Here is a 22,722-nt window from a genome sequence, read left to right on the forward strand (position 1 = left end):
TGCACACCTGCCCCTGCCCAGGCTTAAGCCCCGCGCTCCCCTCCCCCGGAGGCCCCTGCACACCTGCCCCTGCCCAGTCTTAAGCCCCGCGCTCCCCTCCCCCGGAGGCCCCTGCACACCTGCCCCTGCCCAGTCTTAACCCCCGTTTGCCTAACTGCCTCCTCAAGCCCTCGGTTCCCCGGGGAGCCCCGATTTCCCCAGGTGTGAGGAACGAAGCGCCCTCAGGCAGCCCCACCCAGCGCTCAGCGCGGCCCCGTCGCAGCCTGGAAAGGTGTCGCCTCCCTCCGGCCCTGCAGCTGGTGGACACCCGTGTGCGGCTTTTTTTTCTGGAAAGGCCTCACTGTTTTATGTAGAAGGATGCACGCTCATGATAAACATTCCAAACCCCATAAGGAGAAGCCAGAATGCCGCACCCCCGACAGGGCCACGGCGGTTACAGACCCGCTGCTCGGCGCATCTAAGCCCACGGTCGCGCACAGAGCAGTGGACAGCAGGTGACCTCGTCCTTTATAACAACGAGGTCAGACTCGCGTGCTGCTGGTTTTTCAAGCGCCCAATTCTCCTCCTTACTCGTGCTTAACAGAAGGCAAAGAATCTAATGTGACATTTCTGAGCTTCAAAAACCAATCCCTACAAGAGATGCCGATCATTGAAACACGTGCTGTGACCGGGGGGCAAGTTTCAGGTGGAACAAGTAATGAGTGGAGCCCATCTTCTTTCTCTTATAGTTCTGACCGCCGTCCCCCTCCGCCACCTCGTTGCTCTCACGCTTTGAGAGGCCAGCGTTTAATTCCCATGCAGCAGGTTTTCTTTTCGTCTCAAGTTTTTATGTATGTTTTTATTTAAAAATACTGTTTTCAGCTTTATTGGGGTATCAGTGACAAATAGAAGTTGTGTGTAAACTAGCCAACATCACCTCACATAGCCACCGTTTTACAGGTGCGTGTTGGGCAGAACACGTCAGCTCTACTCTCTTAGCGACTTTCAAGAACGCGACACGGTCTTGCCAAATGTACTCCCCATGCCGACCGTTGGATCCCCAGAACGTGTCCGTCTTACTTACAGCTGGAACTTGTACCCTTGACCAACATCTCCCCATTTCCTCCAGCCTCCACCCCCCAGCAACCACCGTGTGCTTAATAACCATTTCTGCTTCTGTGCGTTCGGCATGTAAATGAGACCACACGGTATTTGTCTTTCTGTGTCTGGCTTATTTCACTGGCTGTGATGTCCTCTGGATTCATCCATGTTGTCACAGGATTTCCTTCCTTTTTTAGGGATGAATAACTTCCGTGTGTATATATATTCCTATAGGTCACACCTTACTTCTCCACTCATCCATCGACCATTTAGGTGGTTTTCTTACCCCGTGAGTAATGCTGCCGTGAACACGCGTGTGCAGATTCCGCTCTGAGAGACCACGGCAGCTGAGCCATCCAATATGGCGGCCGTCGGTTACATGTGACTATTTAAATTAAAATTGGTTGAACATTAAATACCATTAAAATTCAGTTCTGCAGTTGCACTAGCCACATTTCAAGTGCCTAGCAGCTGTGTGTGGCCGGTGGTGACTTTGTTCGCACGGATACAGAAGGCAGACCCTCTTCTCTGACAGATGAGTGAACAGCACCCTTGGACTTCTTCCCACTTCCTCTGCTTAGATATTTATTAGTTTTACATATATCTTTACGCTTTTGAATTTCATCACATTTGTGTTCCGTTACAGAACCTGATGTCTCACTTTGACATTCGTCCATTCTTCACATCCTCCGTGAAGCACCCCGCTTACTTCATCAGTCCCCACCACGGTTCCAGAAAGGACTGGTCTGATCTTTGATCACCAAAGGCCCCTTTTTGTTGAAGGCTTTCCACTTTTTTATTCCTTTAGTCTCATTTTAATGAGGTCCCCGGGGAGGGGGGAGAAGTGAGATAAACCAAGTGGTCAGCCTCTGTGTTGGACTGGAAGTCCCGAAATGCTTGGTGGGCTGTGGAAGGCCGTTACATCTCAGGGACAGGTGGCCCATCATTCTTTCCACACACCTGACAGAGGGCCTGCGTGCCAGTCTCCAGGGTGGGAGCCAGGACGGATGAGGGAGCCTCAGTTCTAGGCATCGGTGATGGCAATAGGGGCTTCCACCCAGGGACAGAATTCTCCTGCTTTTGGGGGACGTTTCTTTAGTGGAGGAAGAAATATCCTGTCCTACAATTAGAGACCAAGTAAAACCACTGACATCCTGGGGCGGAGTAGTCATGCTTTCATTTCTTTTTCGAGACCCAGCTGGAGAAGCTGCTGGTTCTTTCCTGAGGGAAGGAGCCGGGCCTTTAGAGAAGAGCCAGGGAGGGGGCGCCATGGGCCTTGTGGGGGATCTGCCACCTCGCTCCTTTTCCCAGGACTACCTTTGACCCTGGAAAATGTCACCTTGGCTGGGTGACATTCATGCAGTCCTACCCTCCCTGCAGGGGAACTCACAGAGGTGGGAGAAATCAGCACTAGGAGCTGTGGGCAGCAAGAAACAGGATGGGAAATGGTGTGGGTTGGCCGTGTGTGCTTTACTTCCTTCTAAAGATTTGAGATAACAATTACAAATTGGGAAAAAAAAAATTCATCTTAAAATGTAGGGCCTGTCATGAAAACGTGGGACATTGAGAAATCCTGCGCTGGGACTCTCCCATGCACAGTGGAGCAGAGCCGGGTGGCGTCCCCTTTAGCGGGGAATGAGCCTGGGTCACCGGCCTCCATCACTCACTTTTCTCCTACCTCCGTGGCCTTTGCTCATCCCGGTCCGAAGCCGGTTCCTGGAGAAATTTGCCTTTAAGCCCCTCGACCCGTGGTGTCCGCAGCATGGTTGTAACACTAGGGGAATTTTATAAACATGTGACGGGGTCGTGTGATCTGAGAGATTGCAAAACACCCACGGTTTAGCACAGGTAGGGCCAGCTAAGTTCTGCCAGAATATCGCAGGGAAGGCTGTGACCTCCGGCCAGAGTTTCTCTGATGGTTTCTATGTCTTCTTCTCCTTCTACAACCCCGCCCACTGTCCCCTACGGGAAAGCATGGACTTGAACACATATTTTTCAGAACAAATGCTGTAGGAGAGCGGCCCTAAATTAAACAGTTTATATTTTTAACCCCTTAGCCCAGCTCTCCAGATTCCAAAAGGACTGCCCTAAGTGCCTTTGAAGGAATGCTCAGGAAGGAAAGGTCCCTCGTCTGCCTCCACACTGCTGGGGGGATGGTGCAAACATGAACTTAACATTCCATGTGGAAATAAGGAGCTTACGGATACTGATGTCAGGGCGGACATATAGGGATACATAATAATAAAGGACATGTGTATGTCTTTAGAAAGACTAAGAAAGAGTCCGTTATTATGATATTTTTTGATGTTCCTTGAGGGGTGTTTCTTTCATTTCTCCTTCTTTTATGTCATTTTCAAAAGATGTGTTTAAATTAAAAAAAAAAGCCATAAGGACACATATTAAAATTATTCTGTAAAAACAAAACAAACCAACTCAGTAAGCCCCAGGTTTTTCTAAGTCTTCCTAAGACTCACTCACTTGCCTTCTTGCCTCCTGTTGACACTGGGGTGTGTGTCCCTGTCTCAATCCTATGCTTGTCAATAGCAGAGAGTTCACAGATGATATTTGGATGGCAACACTGGAGATCATCCAATCAAACTCAACCTCCGAGGGAAACTGAGGCATGGCGGGGGTGACGTTTTCCAGGTCATGTTTTTGCTCTCTAGATTCAGAGAGAATTTGTTTAGGACACCTGACCAGATAGGGGCTACACTGATCAAAAACCCCGCCTCTGCTGAGTCCCAGGTCTCTCCTGTGATGAGGAACGACCATGCGAAGAGCCACCTGTGAAGATGATCATGGCCGCCATTAGGTGTCCACCACTGATTTTAGAAGTGCGGCTGCTGGACGTCACCATCCCAGGGGAGCCCATGGACCTTCAATAGCGTCAGATCAGCAAGTGCCCCTCGAGTAATTATCCATCCAACAGTCATTTGGAAAGAGGCCATTCGCGTTGCTCCAGAGGCCCCCGGTGATTCCAATGTGAGTTCCAGTTCAAAGGGCATCATTTGTAACTCTGAGAACAAGCCTCTAATATAGTGGAATTCCTGTTAATCGCCTCTTCCCGCAACATTTGGTTTTGGAAATCTAATTTGTAAAGGGTCCGCTAAGCTAAGCTTTTGGTAACTCCAGGGTTCAGGAGGTCCCTCCAGCTCCATTCTTTGTATTCACAGACAGAATCTTCCCCATCTCTGCAGACAATGCCGACGTCCTCCCTGCGGCTTGGAATGCTAATCTAGGAGTCATTCTCCATGCTTCTACATTTCTAACCACATTCATCCAGGAAGTCCTTGTGCCTCTGACCTCCACAATGTGTCCAGAATGTGTCCAAAATCCAACCACTGCCTTCCATCTACACCGCCAACACCCGAGCCAACCACGTCATCTTTTGCTGGGATGAGGTGACGCCCGCCGCGCTGGTCTCCCCACCTGCCCCGTCACACCTGTCCTTTGTGTTCTTTTCATAGTACTTGGCATGCACCACAGCTGTCTTGTTTGTCAGCTAAGGTTCTCTCTCCTTGCAGGAATGTTTGTTAGGTCCAAGACAGCAGCCCATGTTTGTCACTATGCTTCTGCATCCTCACTACCCAGGAGACCACTTGGCACCTGGTGGGCATTCAGGAAATAGTTGTCCAAAAATAGCAGCAGAAAGAGGGACAGGGATAACCAAGTTCTGGCATTTGGCTTTCCAAATGGATACAGTCTTCTGAGGAGCATCCCTTCAGCCTCATCCACTCCTTTGTTCCTCTGCTTTTTCCCCCTTTCCCTCTCCTCTTTATGTTTACCGCTCTCCCATCTTTCCTATGACAGCGGCATTTGGGGTTGGTCACTGGGTGTCAAGGAACAAAGTTAACCTCCCCTGGAAAGACATATCGGGGTCTTTGATGCAGAGTGTGTGGGAAGGGGCTTTCATTATAGAATCATCTGAGTAAGCATAGGACCACACACAGAGTCGGTGCCCGGGAGACAGGTGTTGAATGAGTAAATGGAAAACATTAACGAGCTAACTAGACATTCAAGGCCAGTGAGGATAAGGGAAAATGGGGAGATGCAGGGAATGAGTAAGAGAGTGGGGAAAGATTACATCAGACATTGTGGGTCATACCAGAGGCTCTTCCCGTTTTGTAAAGGCTCCATGCAGAATCACATATTGTGGATAAGTGAGATGGGCTTTGAGAAGAGCCAGGTCTGACAGGCATTTCAGCGGGCTCACTGTGACTGCCCTGTGGGGCAAAGCCTGATGGGGACTCAGAGCAGAAGCCAGTGGTGTAGTCATAGAGCCAAGAGCTGATGGTGACTTCATCCAAGGATCTAGTTCTGGAGGTGGAGTTGGTGCAGAGTGGTCATAGTCTGGAAGGGAGATCTGAGATTTGTCCTTGACTTTCATATTGGGTATGAGAGAATGATGACACCAAGATTTTTATCTTGAAAAACAGAAAGGCTGGAGTTGCAACTGATTGAGACGGGAAAGCTTTGAGGAGAAGTGGTTTTGTTGAGCATGGAAGGACAATCATTGAGAGCAGGCGTCAGCAAACAAAGGCATTGGGCAAAATCTGGCCCACTGCTTGGTTTTGCAAATAAAGTTTTATTGGAAGATACCCATGCCTATTTGTTTGTGTATTAACACAAAACCTGCTTTTGAGCTTCAACAGCAGATTGGAATATTTACTTTGAATATTTTTCTATTGCTGTGTCATCAAATTATTTTCCCTTGAAGTATGTAATCTGCTGTTAATCCCATCTGGTGCATTTTTCAATTAAAATACTGTATTTTCCATCTCTTGAATTTCTGTTTGAGTCTTTTATTATACCTTTTATTTCTCACCTCGTCATATCCATGCTTTATTTTATTTTCCTTTATATTCTACAGCATATAGTTGATATTAATAGTAATTTTAAGGTCCTTGTTTGCTAATTTGATGATCTCGATCATCCTCAGATCTGTTTCAATCGATTGATTTTCTCTTCTGGCCATGGGTCATATTTTTATGCTTTTTATTTTTTTCATGCCTGGTGATTTTTTTGTTGGCTCCTGGACATTGTGAATTCTACACTGTTGAGACACGGATTCCACTGTATTTCTTTTATCAGCGTTGGATTTTTTTCCGGCGTGATGTTAAATGACTTGCAGATCATTTGAATCTCCAGAGACTTGTTTTTAAGCTTCCTTAGGGCAGGTGCAGAGCAGCTTCTGTTCTAGGGCTAATTTTGTCCTATTTCAAAGGTATAACCCATCTGACGACTCTACCCAATACACAGTCCCTCCATCTGGATTATACCCAGTCTCGTGTGAGTCAGGGAAGCAGTTCAACTTACGGCTTTTGGTGATGCTTTTCTTGGCCGTGGGAACTTCAGCCCAGGCACTCACAGACAGCACACAACCAGAGAAGAAAGGGGACCTCTCTGCAGGTGTTTGGATCTCTCTCCAGGCCCCTTTCTTCCAGTCCAGTTACCTTAACTGCTTTCACCTTTACTCTCTATCTCTCAGCTCTGCCTGACTCCTGGGTCCTGTGTGGTTTCTTCCTCCCCGAGCTGCTACCTGGAAACTGCCTACAGACACTCAGCTGTGATAACTGTAGGGTTCCTTTCGTGCGGTCCCTTTCCCTCAGTGACCACGGTCTTGTGCCCACCCACGGTGCTCTATGTGAATACAGCCATGTCATATATTTTGTCAGGTTTGTGGGCGTCCCATAAGCTGTGCAAAGTGAGAACAGAGCCTGCACGTCAGAAGCAGTCCGCCGCTCCCTCTGTTCCTTGCTGTTGCCCTTCCAGGAGCCTCCAGCACCTGTTCCTCACGGTGTGTGTGGCCGACAGGACGCCCCGGTGGGTGCGACCGTGTAGACGGTCCCTGACCCATGCTGCGCACTCTGAGGGACGCTCTCCCCTGCGTCCTGGCTTTGACATATCACAGCCACGGGCCGGGGCTCACTCAGCCTTGGCTGGACGGTCCCGGAGCCCGGCGGCCAGTGAGCCCCGACGACACCGTGTTCCCGCCATGGAGCCACCAGCGAGGCTGTCCACCTTGTTCAGAGCAGAGAGCCCCTGACTCGGGAGGTGTGAGACCTCTCTGTCCGTTTCTTTGTTCTGTCTTTCTTGCTACCTCTGTGGGTCTTTCTGTCTGCCGCTCTGGGTCTGGCCCCGAGGCTCCAGCCAGTCCCTGGGAAAATGCACAGAAGGGTTTATTCATATTTAAATACCATCATCACTGTGGACTGGAGTCTTTCCTCGGGGAGGATTTCTCTCAATGGTGCATCTGATCAGGTTTGGGTTTTCACCGAGGAGCTGTCATTCGCTTGCTGGTTCTGAAGCTTGATTAAGTTTTAAATTTAGCCCAAGATGTATAAGGAGATTTATTTCACACAACAGAGTAAGCGTTGTAATTAAGCAGAGCTTTGCCCGCATGGTAACAGTGAGGTGCAAGCGAGGAGTCGGAGGGCATACTCTCCTTGCTGTCAGGCTGGGGGGGGATGCCCACGGACCCCACGGAGTCGGAAGGAGCAAAGGACATCAGAAGGCAGGGGCACAGACCCAAACTTGCCCTCGTTATACTCTCTCTCTGACTTTCTTTCTCTTGTCTCCCTGACTGTCTTCCCTCCATTTTTCTATGCCCCCCACCCCAAGCTCCACTGTCCTGTCTTTCCGGCCGCCTCCATGGGCATCTTTGTCTGGCTGTCCGGCTGACTTTGTCCAAACACATGTGTAACAATTACACCTCAGTAAAGCTGTTAAAAATAAAATTGAAAAATGCAAACAAAGAGAGAGTGCGTTTTCTTTACCTTCTGTCTGTCCGTGTCTCGCTGTCTGTCTGTCCCTCTCCGTCCAGCTCTGGCCCCACACTGGGGGCTGGGGGGGCGAGCTCCCAGCTGCCCGGTCCACTCGGCACCCACTTCTCCATCGGTGAGAAACCCCGCTCTCATCGGAGCTCTGCGCGCACCGACTCCTCCGACCCTGGGGCACAAGAAAACAGTTTGGGAATTGCTAATTGCCGTCTGCGAAAAACCCTCCTAACGGTCTTGAATATTTGTTCCAGATTTTGTTCTCGTTTTCGCCTTTAGGCTGGGATTACAGAGCCAGAGTCGTGTGGGCAAATGTTACTTGGGATCCCCAACGTTCAGCAGTTGGGACAGCAGAGGCTCGTTCTTGCTCACCCGCCCCGTCCAACATGGACCAGCTGGGGCCGCGCTAGGCACCGGCCTCCCCCTGGCAGTCACCATCACCGTCAGGCCCCAGGTCACCAGGCAGTTCCCTCACTCGTGGACATTCAGAGGGTGTTCCTAACATTTTCCTGTTGGAACCAGCGCTCCAGGGAACAACCTTAACAGGCTTCCTGTCTGACATTTTTTCCCCAAGGGAGTTCCCAGAAGCTGAGGTGCTGGGCAGTCCGTCCATTTTCTTTACCATTTGGGGCTTCCAACCAGTCCTGAGTTGTGGGTGAAATGAAGACGGAAATAGAACCAACACCGTACATCTGTTAGTGGAGATTATATGGGATGGGATCTCATTGTAAGGACTCCCGGCAAATACCAGATGCTCACTTACGTCAGAGCCGTAGGTTTTTTCCTCTTGAGTGTGCAATGCGGTACACGCTCGGGGACACAGAAGCCCGGGATGCTCGTGCTCTTCTTGACTTTTGTGTTGGCTGCGGGTCGTTCAGTGAGCCCACTGGGGCGTCGATTTCCACACACAGAAGAAGGAGTATGGCTCCCTCCCCTCTCTGAAGGCAGGTGTCAGGAGCCAACAGTTCTGGTAGTTCTTTCCAGCTCTGAGCTCCGTCTTGGACTCAACAGTCTCCTTGGATGAGACATCAACAGTGTCCATAGTGTCGTTTAAGAAAATGTGACCATCTGAACAGCACAAAGAGAGACGGAGGGGTTGTCATATCCCTAAGATCTGAGCATCTAGACATTCCTCCTGTGACCAGGGGGCCGATATTATTTCCCCCTCTGGAAAAATGTCAGCTGGTCAGACAAGTTGTTCAGAGTGTCCTATACTAGAGCTACTCAGAGTTTCTGCCACCGGCAGGTGCCTTCTCCTTAACTCGTATCGCCCACTTCCCACGTCTTGCACGGCGGGACACGACTCACCGCTGACACCGAAGTCTGATGCACCTTCCTGCGCGCTCACCTCCAGTGCGTGTGGTGGCAAGACGTATATTGTCCTTCCATTCAGAGTGTCATGTAATCTTAATGGAAATTGATCCTCATAAAGGAACATAAATATGCTTTCAAGGCATAAAACGAAGAGCTCACACAAATAAGAACAGAGTCAGACTTGTCTTTTGATGGATGGTGAATTGTTTGAGGTCTCTGGCATTACGGGATGATTTAAGTGAAATACTTAAATGGGAAAAGAGCTTTATTACCATGCCAAAGGTAGGCAGGATTCCCTTTGGGATTCTGGAGAGGCTGTTTGTGGACATTTGGAAAAAATGGGTGTAAACATATGAGTCACTCATGAGAAAGTACAAATAGGTGAACACGGTTGCAAAGAAATTTGTAAGAAAAGCATAAGCCTCAATCCGTTGTGATTTTTTTTTTGCTTGTGAAGTATCACTTCTCTTTGAAACTGTATCTGGGAAAATCACTGCGGGTGCTCTTGGAAGGCAGTAAGCATCTAGTGACTGGAGACCGGTATTTAGTCTACCCTGTTCCTCTGGTGCTGGAGGGGGCCTGGGCTCATTCTTTATGAGTAAGAATGCTTGCAGCTGCAACTGTCAAAACAGAACAAAACAAAACATGCAAAAATCAAAAGCCAACTCACACTAAGTAGACAGCTAAAATTTCCAGGGATGGCAGGCTTCAGGTACGGCTGGAACCAGGAATCTGGCTCTGTTGTTCTCGAGTTTCACCTCAAACAGTTACTCCAGAGAGTGAACTGGCCAGGTTTGGATCAGGAGCCCACCTGGGCAGAAAGCATCAGCACCTCCCCCTCCATTGCATGAAACCTGGAGTAGAAGTCGGTGGCCCCCAGATGACAACCATCAGGCTGCTATTAGAAGGAGGAGGAGAGATGCAGGGTGGGCATAATACTGCAGGGAGATCAATGCTGGGCAGGGAAATCTAACAGTTCTCTGGGGTACGCAGGAAACCTACAAGCAATGCTCACAATTGAATGATGGGGTTGAGGTGGAGGAGGTCACGGAGAGGACATGACCCTGGCTGACCCACGGCAGGCCCTCGAGAGGCCCCTCACGCTCCCGCCCTTGGGATGGGGCTCTGCCTACCTTTCCCACAGTGGGAACTGGTTTCCAGGCCGCAGCCTTGAGGAGCATGTGGCTCTGAGACTGTGTAGACGGTGCAGAGACCTGCTGAGGCCTCCCCATGAACCCCAAGATGCTGGCGGGCGGGCTGAGAGCCTCCCGCCCAAGACCAGCCTGGAATGAAGTTCCCCTGCTTGTGAAACCTGCCGCCTGCCCGTCTGGAGGGTTCTGCCTCCCTCCTCCATCTCTCCCTGCCCTCCGGGAGGAGCCGGTTTCAGATTCCCCCTGGAGGCTCCTGAGTCTGCAAACAACAAGTTGAATTTGGCCTTTTTATTGTAGAAGCAAGGTGGCATCTTGTTCTCTTTAGACAATGTGAATATTCCTACATCCACATGGATATCTTGCCTTTGGTAAGTTCAGATATCGATTCCCACAATTAGTTTTCTTCATGCTGCACAGCTTCACGCTGTATGTATATGTCCCCTCCCTGGGAAGGATGGATGCTTGGGCACATGGCCTGCATCTTATATACTACTGGGTCTTTCTCCAAAAGTGCACTCAGGTGGTCGGTGCAAAAGGAACAAACCTTTATTTTAAATTTTAAAGAGAAAGGAAAAGAGTTTTAGTTAAGCCTGCGTCAGGACAGCTGCCTGGGATATACAATCTTCCCCCAAAGAGAGTGGTCAAGGAACATCAGGTGCAGGGTGATAGACGGTTTTTTTTTTTTTTTTTTAAAGATTTTACTTATTTATTTGACAGAGAGAGACACAGCGAGAGAGGGAACACAAGCAGGGGGAGTGGGAGAGGGGGAAGCAGGCTCCCCGCGAAGCAGGGAGCCTGATGCAGGGCTGGATCCCAGGACCCTGAGATCATGACCTGAGCCGAAGGCAGGCGCTTAACGACTGAGCCACCCAGGTGCCTGATAGATGGTTTTTATGTAAAGAGCTACAAATCAAGGCAAAGGACATTCCAGAAAGTTACAGACTTTATCTTACGTTTTGAATATGTGCAAGGCTGTAGGACGTTAATCTTACTGGAGCCAGGGAGGTTTTTAAATTTTTCTTTCTTTATATCTGGAATGCTCCTTTTTTTTTTTTTTAACAAAGCAGATGTACAATGTGTGCTTGGGGCGGAAATACAGCCCCTGCTTTGAGGTTTCAGAAGTCATCTTGACCTTGGTAAGTGTTAAAAGTACGACTTCCCCGGGAGCGCAGGAGCAGGGCCCCCACACACAGAAAGTTGAAAATTCCCTTTATCAAGGTCACGATGCAAGAACGAGTGAGTGGATGAACAAGTGAATGAATGCATGAATGAATCCAGAGGAGAGAATTCTTGTTTTTAAAAAGTTAATTATTTATCTTTTCTAGCTTTAATTGATAATGCTTTTCGAATATTTATTCCCAAACCGTATTTTGTTGACAAGCTGTTTTGTTTGTAAGTTTATCGTCAACAAAAAACAAGTCGTCTGTATAATGGGACTAGTAACTATCCTAGTTATCTGTAGTCTTGCTGAGAAGATCAACTGAGAAATTAAGTATAAGGGGCTGGTGGGCGTTGCCCTCTGTAAACACCTGCTGTTCCTACCATTGTTGTGGGAATTTCTCTTCCTTGTTCTGTGTCTGGGGATAGTGAGGACTGATGGAGAAAGCTGCCCAGGGACCCACTTAGTGCCTATGCTGAGAACAGGCTCAAAGTGGGCAGGGGATCCCCAAAGTAATCATCCGTTGGGTTGATTCTGGTGGAGCCGACTGTTGAGTGTTTGGAGGATCTCACTGCTGAGCCACATTGCTCAGTTCCCCACTGGCTTCTCCAGTTAGCTCTTTCTCTTCAGACAAGTATGAGCATCTTCAGCAGAGTCCCTTTGTGAACCTACCCAGTGGTTCTTTAATTCATTCATGGAGCCAATCTTTCATAGCATCTACTGCAATACCTGTATGTATTGAGCTCTTGTTGCGCATTTCATGCCAATTCCGTTCTAAGCAGATCGTTTCATTAAACCTTCATGAGGTCACCACACGGTACATATTTTATTATCCCCATATTCCAGATCAGGGAACTCAGGCACAGGGAGAGGTAAGTACTTGTGGCGGACCTGGTAATGGACTATAAAAAGCCATTTACACACCGCTATCCCCTCCAGCTCCGCTATAGACGCCCACTTTCCCAGCCTCTTCTGCAGGTGGGCTGGCCATATATGACAAGCTTTGGACTTCCTGATGAAAGGGGCAGGTGCAGCAGGTGCACTTCCTCCCCATCCCACCTTCTCCCTGGTGAGACAGTGGACATATGGCTGATGTGATGGGCGCCATCTTGTTTCCTTGAGGGAGTGGCCAAGAGAACTGCAGAGAAGTAGCCCTGGCCTCGTAGAGTCACTGGACCAGAGGCAGCCGCCATGATCCTCCAGACTCTGGTTATGTGAGAGGCGTCATTAAACCCGTGTTGGGTTATTTCCCTTGAGTCGGGTTTTCCATGAATGCAGATCCACTGAAACAGAGGCTGAGCCAGTTTCAAACCCAGGCAGTCCAGGTCCAGAATCCGTGCCTGTGACCTCTGTTCTGCACTGCTTCTCACACACCAGATACTGTCCCTGGTTCTGTGGATGCAAGGCAGGTCAGAACAAAGGTGGTGAGACCCTTGGGGAGTTTACAGTCTGATGAATAGTTAGAGATGGAAACATAAACACAAGATAAACATAAGGGGAGCATCGGTGGCTATTCCCATGCAGGGCAAACTTGGTAGTGCTCATTCACACTGTGGAGGGCAGAAAAGTCCTGTTCCTCTGAAGAAGTGGGCCCAGAGGCTGGGATGGGAGGGTGGCAGGAGCAGAGGCGGGTGTGGTAGAGGCTCTGCATGGGGAAGAGCAGGAGGCATGCTGAACGTGCACTGCAGTGAGAGAGAAGTAGGATAAGTCTGTGAGGCTCCCCACGGGGAAGGACAGTGGGAAGGGCAAGAGAGCCAGAGGGTGGGCCAGAGTCAGATCACCGCTGGTGGGGAGCGTGGACTCTATCTTAAGAATAAAGAGGAAGACACTTTCAAAGAGTTTCAGTCTAGGGGAGAGATGATCTGAATTCTGTTGAGATGAAAAAGATTCTCTTCAGCTGTCGTGGGGAGAGTGGACACAGGAGATGGGTTGGGGGCCGTTGTGGCTATCCCAGTGAGGACAGTCTCTCTGTGGGGGGTGGTCATGGAGATGGCAAGAATGTGACAGGCAGGACATAAGTCATGAAGGTGGACCCTACAGGACCCCAGGAATCGGCAGAGGAAGTGAGAAAAGAACACGAAGCCAGAGCTCACAGATCCCTGAGCTTGGAGGGGGTCTGGGGGCCCTTGGAGGCTTGGGGGAGAGGAAGGGTGTTGGCGGTGGGCTCAGGAGTACAGAGGCTGATATTCTAGGACTAGTTCTCTTCTATTATTTGTGCTGTTATTTGTCTTTTTTTATTTTTAAGATTTTATTTATTAGAGAGCGAGTGAGCAGGGGGAGGGGTTGGGTGGGGGGAGTGGAGGGAGAGGGACAAGCAGACTCCATGCTGAGTGCAGAGCCCACGCAAGGCTCGATCCCATGCAGGGCTCGATCCCACGACCTTGAGATCATGACCTGAGCTGAAATCCAGAGTTGGCCACTTAACTGACGGAGCCACCTAGGCGCCCTGTTATTTGTCTTCTTCATGTGAAACAACACTGAGGGCCATGTTCATTGTGTTAATAAGCTCTGAGCATAGGCAGTCACTTACCAAGTGACCTTGAGTGGAGATCTGGTGAATGTTGGAAGGCACCCCGTGAGGTGTGTGAGCCCCTCTGCAGGCTGGGGTGTGGGTGGTGATGGGAGGGACCCTGGGGGGATGTGACCCTGCCCTGCCCCTGCCCCTGGCGGTGGAGAAGGAGGTCTAGCGGTCAGGCTTCCTGAGCTCAGTCTGGGATGGAATGCTTCTGACTCCAGAATTTTTGTGTTGTGAGGCCTGGGGAGTTGGTACACGTAGATGGGAATTTTAGTGGCAGGACGTGAGCTAAAGTGTAACTAGTCAGGCCAGTGACCCCTGCCTGCTGGCGGGCTTTCTTGTGTGTGACCTGCGCCCTCTGTTCTCCTGTGCAGGATACGGAGGTGCTGAACACGGCCGTCCTCACCGGGAAGCCTGTCTCGGTTCCCGTCAAGGTCGTGGGCATTCAGGAGGACGGCTCCGTGGTGGACGTGTTGGAGGCTGTGGAGTGCAGGTCTGCGGATGAAGACGTCGTGAAGGTACAAGGGGCCTTACCGCCGATCCTGCCCGGGGTCCGGTCCTCTGGGGGGCCGTCCCTCTGTCCCAGGGTCTTGTGGGGCTGGACCCAGGGTGACCACACTGAGGAGTGGGGGACTGACCCCTCCAGAGGAGACCTGTTTCCCTCCCCGGAGTGGGGAACCCTGGTGTCTTAAGCAGAAATAATTTTCTGACTCTCTCCAAATAACCATCTTTGCTACTTTTGCCCACTCCCCAGGTGACATATTATTTTCTACCATACTTTCCTTAAATGATGCGCTTTTTAAACTTGGAAATCCATTTTAGCCTCACTACATGACAAGAAAATCATGAACTTGATGGACCCTTGTTTTTTTAATCTGCTTTGCATTCAATGACTACTGACAATGTGTTTATCGGTGGGCCACCTACCGGGAGTCATACCAATGGGATCCAGCTCACAGTTTGGGAAATCTGGCCGTGGGGCATTTCTGTTGGTTTCTTCATTCTGATGAGCTGGATTTATGACATCACATTCGGCCAGGAACCAGCCCCTGGTTTATTTCATTAGGTTTGTGAACCATCTAATTTAGAGTTTCTGCCTGTGTTTTCTTGGCACACTGCTTGGCCATTTCCTTTTGCAGGAGACACCTCATAGAGAAAGGACTTGAAGCTTCTGAACTGTCCTTTCTCCCTCAAGTAGCTAAGGGAGCCCCCGGGGCCCATCCATTCATTCATTTTAGAAAAAACAGATTGCTGAGCGCTCTGTCCTGACATTCCATGGCCTCCGGCTTAGAGGTTAAAGGAGACTTGGTCTCAGGCTTAAGAACTCCGTTTCCGACAGAAAGCCCGCAGGGTGTTCCGGAGGGGGGTGTTGCTGATGGTCTGGGAGGGGCTGTTTGGAGATGTTGTACTCTAGCCTTTCCTGGAGGCTTTGGAGGAGACCGTGCCTTGAGCCAGAGATGCTTTTGGTAGAGAAGCGCCGAGATTTCTATGAAGCATATTTAAAAAATAAGAAGAATCCTTAGGGGAAACCCAGATCTGGCACAGCCCATGCCTGGTCTCGGATGGTTAATTCTCCCTCGAGACAGAAGATGATGTTGCTTGAAAGTCCGGGGCTGCCGGCAGGCCTGGTCCTCTGGCAGGTGTGATGCAGCCAACCCGAGGCCTTGAATACTCAGTTTAGAAAAATCTGCACCATGTCATTGCTGACCGTCAAGAACAACAACAAAAGGGCTGATGATTCATTTCCCTCTGTTGCCTTTGACAATGCACATCACAGATCGCCCCCACCTCACTGTCACAGAAGGGTGACAAGGACAGCAGTGTTTAGAGAGGCTGCATCTATGTGCTCAGGCCACCAGGGATCTTCACTCGTGCAGCCCCCCAAACCTGTACTCCCTCCCGAGAGCCCCCCGGGGTGGGGTCCCCACTCTCCTGCCCGGGAGGACTCTGCTCTCAGAGGCAAGGTCAGGCCCTTGAAGGGCTGGACTCCATTCCCGCACTGTATCCACGAAACCTACTGAACATATCCTCCGCCCCGGCTTGATGGCAAACCATTTTTTTAAAAAATATTATTTATTTATTTGTTAGAGAATGAGCACAAGTAGCAGAGGCAGAGGGAGAAGCAGGCTCCCCGTGGAGCAGGGAGCCCGACGCGGGGCTCGATCCCAGGACCCCGGGATCACGACCTGAGCCGAAGGCAGTCACTTAACCGACTGAGCCACCCAGGCGTCCCCGACAAACTGTTTTGGAAAACAGTAGATATGTGCTTCATGGTCACTCCTGTCCTTGAATGAAGGCGGGGCTTTCTGTCCAGAAAATTGCAGTCTGACCTTCAGAGGAATATCCGGAGTCTGCTGGTCACCAAACCCAGCTGCTTGATCACTTTTCTGGGCCATGCCAGGTTCTGCTCCAAATCTTTGCGCCCGTGTAGACCCAGAGGGCTTAGTGAATTAGCTGTAGTGAGGTTTTCATCACTATCATGACTATCCTCGCCGTGGTGCATTTCGCCACGGCTCCTAGAGGACTGGCCCCATCCACAGAGTTGTGAGCTTCTTCTGCCAATGTGGGAGATTCCGGGGGCCTCTCCAACAGTAGACACTCATCAGCACCAGGTGGAGAAGCCCCTGATATGTGGTATTCTCAGTCCCATGCGAATGCAGGGAAGGCCTGCCAGTTCCCAGGGAGTCGTGTGAGGATAACAAGGATCTCCTCGAAATTCTGCAGAGGAAGAGTGCATATGGGGGAAGTTCTGTGCATGGAAGTTTAGCGAAGGGAGAAAGTGTGAATTTGGGAAAAGGTAAATCGTGACACTAGGAAAACAAAACTGACTTTTGATCTCAGGGCTGGGAGCAAGTTGGGGATGGAGGGGCATTGTGGGCAATTGCTAAGAGTCCAGAATCTGAAAGAATACAGTGATTTGCAGAGACTGGACACATAACCTAATCTAACAAGATGAGGAAAAGTCCTATTTTTGTGTTAAAAAAAAAAAAAGTCTTCCATAGCACAGATTTTGGGAGACACAGCTTAATAGCAACATCTATGTGAAAAAGCTTAGACATTTTTGTGAGTGGTGAGATCCAATGGGTCAACTGTTTGAAGAGGCTGCCAGAAGTCTGAGGTGATCTTCACTGGCATTAATCAGTGCATGATCCCAGAACAGAGGTCACACACATGCAGACCGCAGGCCAGATCTAACCCAGAGGGGGATGTGCGTGTACTCTGCATTTAAAAAATTGAATCAACGGCCACCATGTAAAAATCGTCAATTTTACCTTGTAATCTGGATTCCTAGCTCCTCTTGAAAAACTGCATGTTTAGGCCAACCTGGGTCATCCTGCCTGTGGGCAGCATCTGGGGCTGATGGGTCAAGCACCGCACTCCCCACCACTCCCTCTCGCTCCCCCACGGAGCCTTGTGGGACATTTGTCACTTCTCGTCGCACTCCTGCTGATGGTTTTCTGATAGTAGATTTCAGAGGAAAGTGAGGCATGTCTTGTACCCTGGTTTCTGTTAAAAATCAGCCACACATGCTGGCTCTCCCTCAGCCACCCTGACCGAGAATTCTATGTCTTTCTAGGCATGGGAGCAACACTGTCCGGGGGGGCAGAGGGCCCTTGACGTCAGTCACAGAGAGATGGTTGGAGGACACGTGAGCGTGTAGCCTGGTGATGATGAGAAGAAAAGGCCTAGGGGTGAGATGAAGAGGGGGAGACAGGACAGCTCTCTGTAAGCCTTCAGGGGCCATCGCTCAGGAGATAGAGAAGATCTGTGCTATTTAAATCCCCAGAGTGGAAATTAAAAGGGAGCCCCTCCAGCTCACTATAAAGAGAGAGAACGCAGAGGTAGTGAATCCCTTTGGTTAAGATTTCAGAAGGTCAACATCGACTCAGATCCTGACTCTGCCTCTGTCTCTATTTGACCTTGGATAAATCACTTAACCTCCCTGAACTCAGGGTCCTTATCTGTAAAATGGGATGGTACTAGCACAGTGGAAAAGGACCTTCTGCAGAGATTTGTTCCAGCACCAGAATAGAAGGCAGAACTACCAATAATCATAGTTGAAAATCCTTTAAAGAGCACCTTGGCTTTTAGAAGTCCAAAAGAACCCGGTTGGTTTGTTTATTTTATTTTTCTTTTCTCCTTAATTTCTTGCATTCAGGCCATGGGCAAATTTCCCATGGCAATATATGGTCAGGTCTGGATTTACAGATGGTGTTGAGAGGAATCACAGATCAGTAAGATTGGGAGAAGCTGAAAAGAAGTTAAATTTCCCCCCTCTCTATTTTAGTCTTGTCTCTTTTGTATCTTGTGATGGATGCATTGTCGGGTGGAAATCTGCACTTATTCTGAGCATAAATACTTGGATTATCATTACATGGTTAGAATGGTGTATGTAACAATCCCAATGAGGAATCTGGGGGGAAGGTAAAATAAGATAATGTCTATAAATGGGTCATACAGTGCTTGACCTCCGTCATGCCCATGACTGTTACGACTCTAGCTGTACCGAGTGCACATCTCCATCTTTATAGCTACGCGGTGGAACCTCTAGCTGACAGACGGACCCACAGAGTCCAGGTTCCCTCCCTGACCAACAATGTGTCCTATCAGCCAGTACCGTGCCTGGTGGTACACGTGTGGTCCTCAAGGAGTATTTGTTGAACATTTGAATGAATGAATGATATAGTGATTCAGAGATGACATAAGCCGCTTAGAGCACCACCCAGTTTATTGGACTATCTCTAGTGAAATCCTCAAAGAGAGATGAAGGGCCTGGATCAAAAGGATGGACCTTGGGAGAGCCCTGGACCTGAGTCCTTAGATCCCGGATGGAAGTCTTCTTTCTTTCATGCAGAATGCTGTTATTCTAGGAGTGCTCAGTGTGCACATACAGTGTGGAGGGAAACGTGCAGAGCTGTGGAACATGCCGAGATGGGGTGGAAGTCGCTTCCCGAGGAGGAGCTTACATGGGACTTCATGCATATTCATAGCTAACATTTACGGGGTGTTTATTATGTGACAGGTACTCTTGCAATAAGCACATCCCAAGAGTTGACCCATGCAATGCTCACAAGCCCTCAAAGTGGGTAATACTACCAGTCACACTCTCCAGACAAGGGAATGGAGGCACAGAGGGGTTAAATGTCTCCCTGAGGTCATCTGGCTGGTAACTGCAGGGACCTGACTTGCTATGTGACCGGCTGGCATCAGAACCTATGAGCTTAACCATTGGGTGTTACTGAATCTCTATCCTGTGTAGAGGCCCAGGACATAGTTAGGGGGGATTCTTTTTTTTTTTTTTAAGATTTATGTATTTATTTGAGAAAGAGAGAGAGACAGAGAACATGGGGGGAGGGGTAGAGGGAGAGAGAGAATGTCAAGCAGACTCTCCTGAGTGTGGAGCCCAAAGTGGGGCTCGATCCCATGATCCTGAGATCATGACCTGAGCCGAAACCAAGAGTTAGACGCTTAACCAACTGAACCACCCAGGGACCCCAGTTAGGGGGAATTCTTACAAGCTAGTAGTAAAAGGCTATTCCTACACTTTACCCATCAGAGAAATCAGCTAGTTGTGCACTTTTCCAATTTTTTAAAACACCACACCTCCAGGAAGATACAGTCTGCTCTTTTTGTCAAGAGTCTCTGAAAGTCTTCACAGGACTGAAAATAGGATTTTAGAGTGATGACTGTACGTTGTCCTCTTTGCCTGTCTTGCTAGTCAGCTCATACTGTGGACTCATGGTCTTAATTTGATTAATAATTATGTTGTTGGTCAATTAATTGAGGTCCCCAGAACCCCAGAAGCCCCGCATGGGTCTTCAACAGGGGAGGAACTCTGTGCCCTTGGAGAGGCATAAAGGTAGAACCATGCTGACCTCAGAGGTGGTGCCCACTACCTTATCCCTGCAATGATTCAGTTTCTCAGCTCCAGAATCTGCCAGACTTGCAATAATGGGAGGCCAAAGGGCTAATGAAAGGACATTAACATGCTAAAGCCTTCCCATCCCCAAAGGAAGCATCGCACTTTCAAATTTGGTCTGCCAGTGTTGAAGGCAGAGCATCTTCTGAGCGATGGGTGGCCACTACGTAGAGCCCTGTGTCACCCCTGGAGAAAATCATCAGCTTTGAGAGATCGGCTGCATTTCCAGGGTTAACGGTCAGCAGCTACAAAAGGGCTCTGTGACTACATTTTCCTCAAGTTCGAACCTCCCAGAGTGTAATAGAAGGGAACGTACTTCTTGGAATCAATTCTCTAGGGAGACAGGATCGAACTGCAGTCATCGAGCTAAGGATACCATCATTCTGGTGGATGGGGTTTGGACAGATGTGGCAGCTAGTCGGATCGGGCAGGTATGATGACTTGAATTCTCCCATTAGTTATTTTTGGGGCATTTTATTTCTTTGTTTGCAAGTCACAGAAACCCAAATCTCCCTTCTTAAGCCCCTAAAGAAAATGTATTGGCTCAAGTAACTAAAGGTGTCCAAGATGACTTCAAGCCGGATTGCATGAGAAGCTCATCAGGATTTGGTTTCTCTCCGTCCCTTAGTTGTGATCTCCTCTGTCTTGTGTTTACTCTATACAAGAATATGCAGTATTCTTCTAGATAGCATCCCCCAACCATTCAGAGATTTCGGTCACTTCATTTTCAAGCCAGGAAAATGAAACTTCTCTTCCCTAATGTTGTCTAGAAGAATCAAAGGTTTGAATGGAACTGGGTCTAGTGTCTGTTCTGGATCCAGTGGTTGTGGGACCAAAGAATGGAATATGAGCATTGGTCTTGCCTGGGTCACGTGCCTACCTCTGGGGCTGGAGGTGGGATGAGTTTAGCCCAAAACACATAGTGTAGGAGTCGGGGAGTAAGGGAGGGCTGATTCTCAAGGAAATTTCCGTCTCCCTGTAGGACATGGGTCCCCAGATAGGTGGAACTTCTACATATCTTCCCGCGTTCATGCTGTTTCCTGTGCCCAGCACCCCTCCCCTGTCCCCCGCACCTGTGGACATCCTGCTGTCCTCTGGTCTTTGCTCAGGGCACCCCCTCTGTGTAGTCACCTTGTTCCTGCCATTGTGCACCCCGCAGGTCCTCCCCTCCGTGGGTCCCTAGGTAGGTACACGTATTAGGGACTCGTCACGTGGCACATCTGCCCCATGAGGGCAGGGCCCATGTCCCACGGGTGGTCCTGTCCCCAGGGTCTCTCCGAGTGAGCAGTCTCAGCAGCACGCAGCTAACACACCCAGCGACACCACGTCAGACTCCGTTCTGCTGGTTTCGGACCCGGCACAGCCACCGGCCCGCGCGGCCCCATGAGGTGGGCGTGAGTGTCACCGCGTCCTACGGCTCAGGAACCCGAGTCGCTGTGCTCAGTGTGTTTTGAGTAAACATGAGTCCACTGCATGTCCAAATTCATCGCACCAGAAAGTGCAGTTCTTCCTATTTCTTCGCTCATTTTATAGACAGACTTTATAAAGACAGATGTTTCTGGAAATCCAGAATTTTGTGTAAGAGTTTTGACTGTTAAATGGTGGCAAGTCCTTCGGTTGAAAGAGCTCTGCAAGCACATCTTGCCTGGGGCTGCCGGTCTGACCTTCCCGTCCTGGGAAACAGGACATGAAACAGAAGATGCTCCCCGGGGGGCCGGTGGAGGTGGGACAGGGGATGTGGTCAGGACCCCACAGGTGTCGATGAAGAGGAGGCAGGGGAGGGGGCTCACAAGGGTCTCTGCCCTGACTTCTCTCGAAAGGGTCCTTGTCGGCGCTGGGCTACGACAGGCTTCCAAGAAGCTCTCAGACTGATCCTAATTTTATTTAGAAGGAGACAGAGAGAAATCCAAAGGAGGCTTAAGGCGATTTCTTTCTCTCTTAGCAATGCTTGGCAGAAATTCCTACAGAGAACACTGTTACTCTATTTCTGGGCATGAATTTCCTTCCCTTTGCCCACCACCAGGAGCCAGGCGGCTAAGAATAAGTTGTCAGGCAGCTTGGCTGTTATTGCCCAGTTTTGTCCTTCTCTGTGCTGGCGATTTGGACTTTTATTGTTCCTTCCTAATTGGGGACGGAGCATGCATTTCCTGTTGGCCGAGGGATGGGTACGGCCACCTTCCCAGCATTTCTTCCCATCAGCACCACTGTGATTTCAATATGAATTAGCTCTTTTGTTCCTTTCTGTCTTTGGCATCTCCAATTAAGAGCTGATATTCTGGAACTGCTTCTGCGTAATGCAGAGAAATCTTGGAATGAGCCAGAGGAGGCCCGCGAGCCTCCCTGCCTCGGTCAACATGGCCATGTGCTCCTACCCCCCTCTCCTGGTGCCTCCCGTCCGCTCTTCTCCATCCTGCCCTGCTCAGGTCCAAGGTCGGGGGTGGGAGGGCGTGCTAGAGTCATGAGCCTGTGACCGTGTCTCGGATATCAGGCAGGGCCTGGGTCCCCTGGAGACATATTTGTGTTCAGTGGGAGGGAAAGGGACCCTCGATGTTGTGGCGATGCCAGCCTCTATTAGGTCCTATAGCCTGCCCACTCAGGACCAGACCCCGACTCCCGGGCTGCCCTCCACGTTCTGACACTTTCCGGGTGCTTTTCCCACCCTCCTCGTCCTCCTCCGCCGTCTGCTCTCGCCCCTCCAGCCTCTGAGCTGAGTGAGCGGGCTTTGCAGCTCGTTTCTGGAAGAGAGACCTCAGCACAGAAGTCCGCACAGAAGGAAAGCCTCCCCCTGGCTAGCGCATCATGGAAAG

This window comes from Mirounga leonina, unplaced genomic scaffold (genome assembly GCF_011800145.1).
Source record: "Mirounga leonina isolate KUSES-001 unplaced genomic scaffold, KU_Mleo_1.0 Mir_171, whole genome shotgun sequence".
Classification (NCBI taxonomy): Eukaryota; Metazoa; Chordata; class Mammalia; order Carnivora; family Phocidae; genus Mirounga; species Mirounga leonina.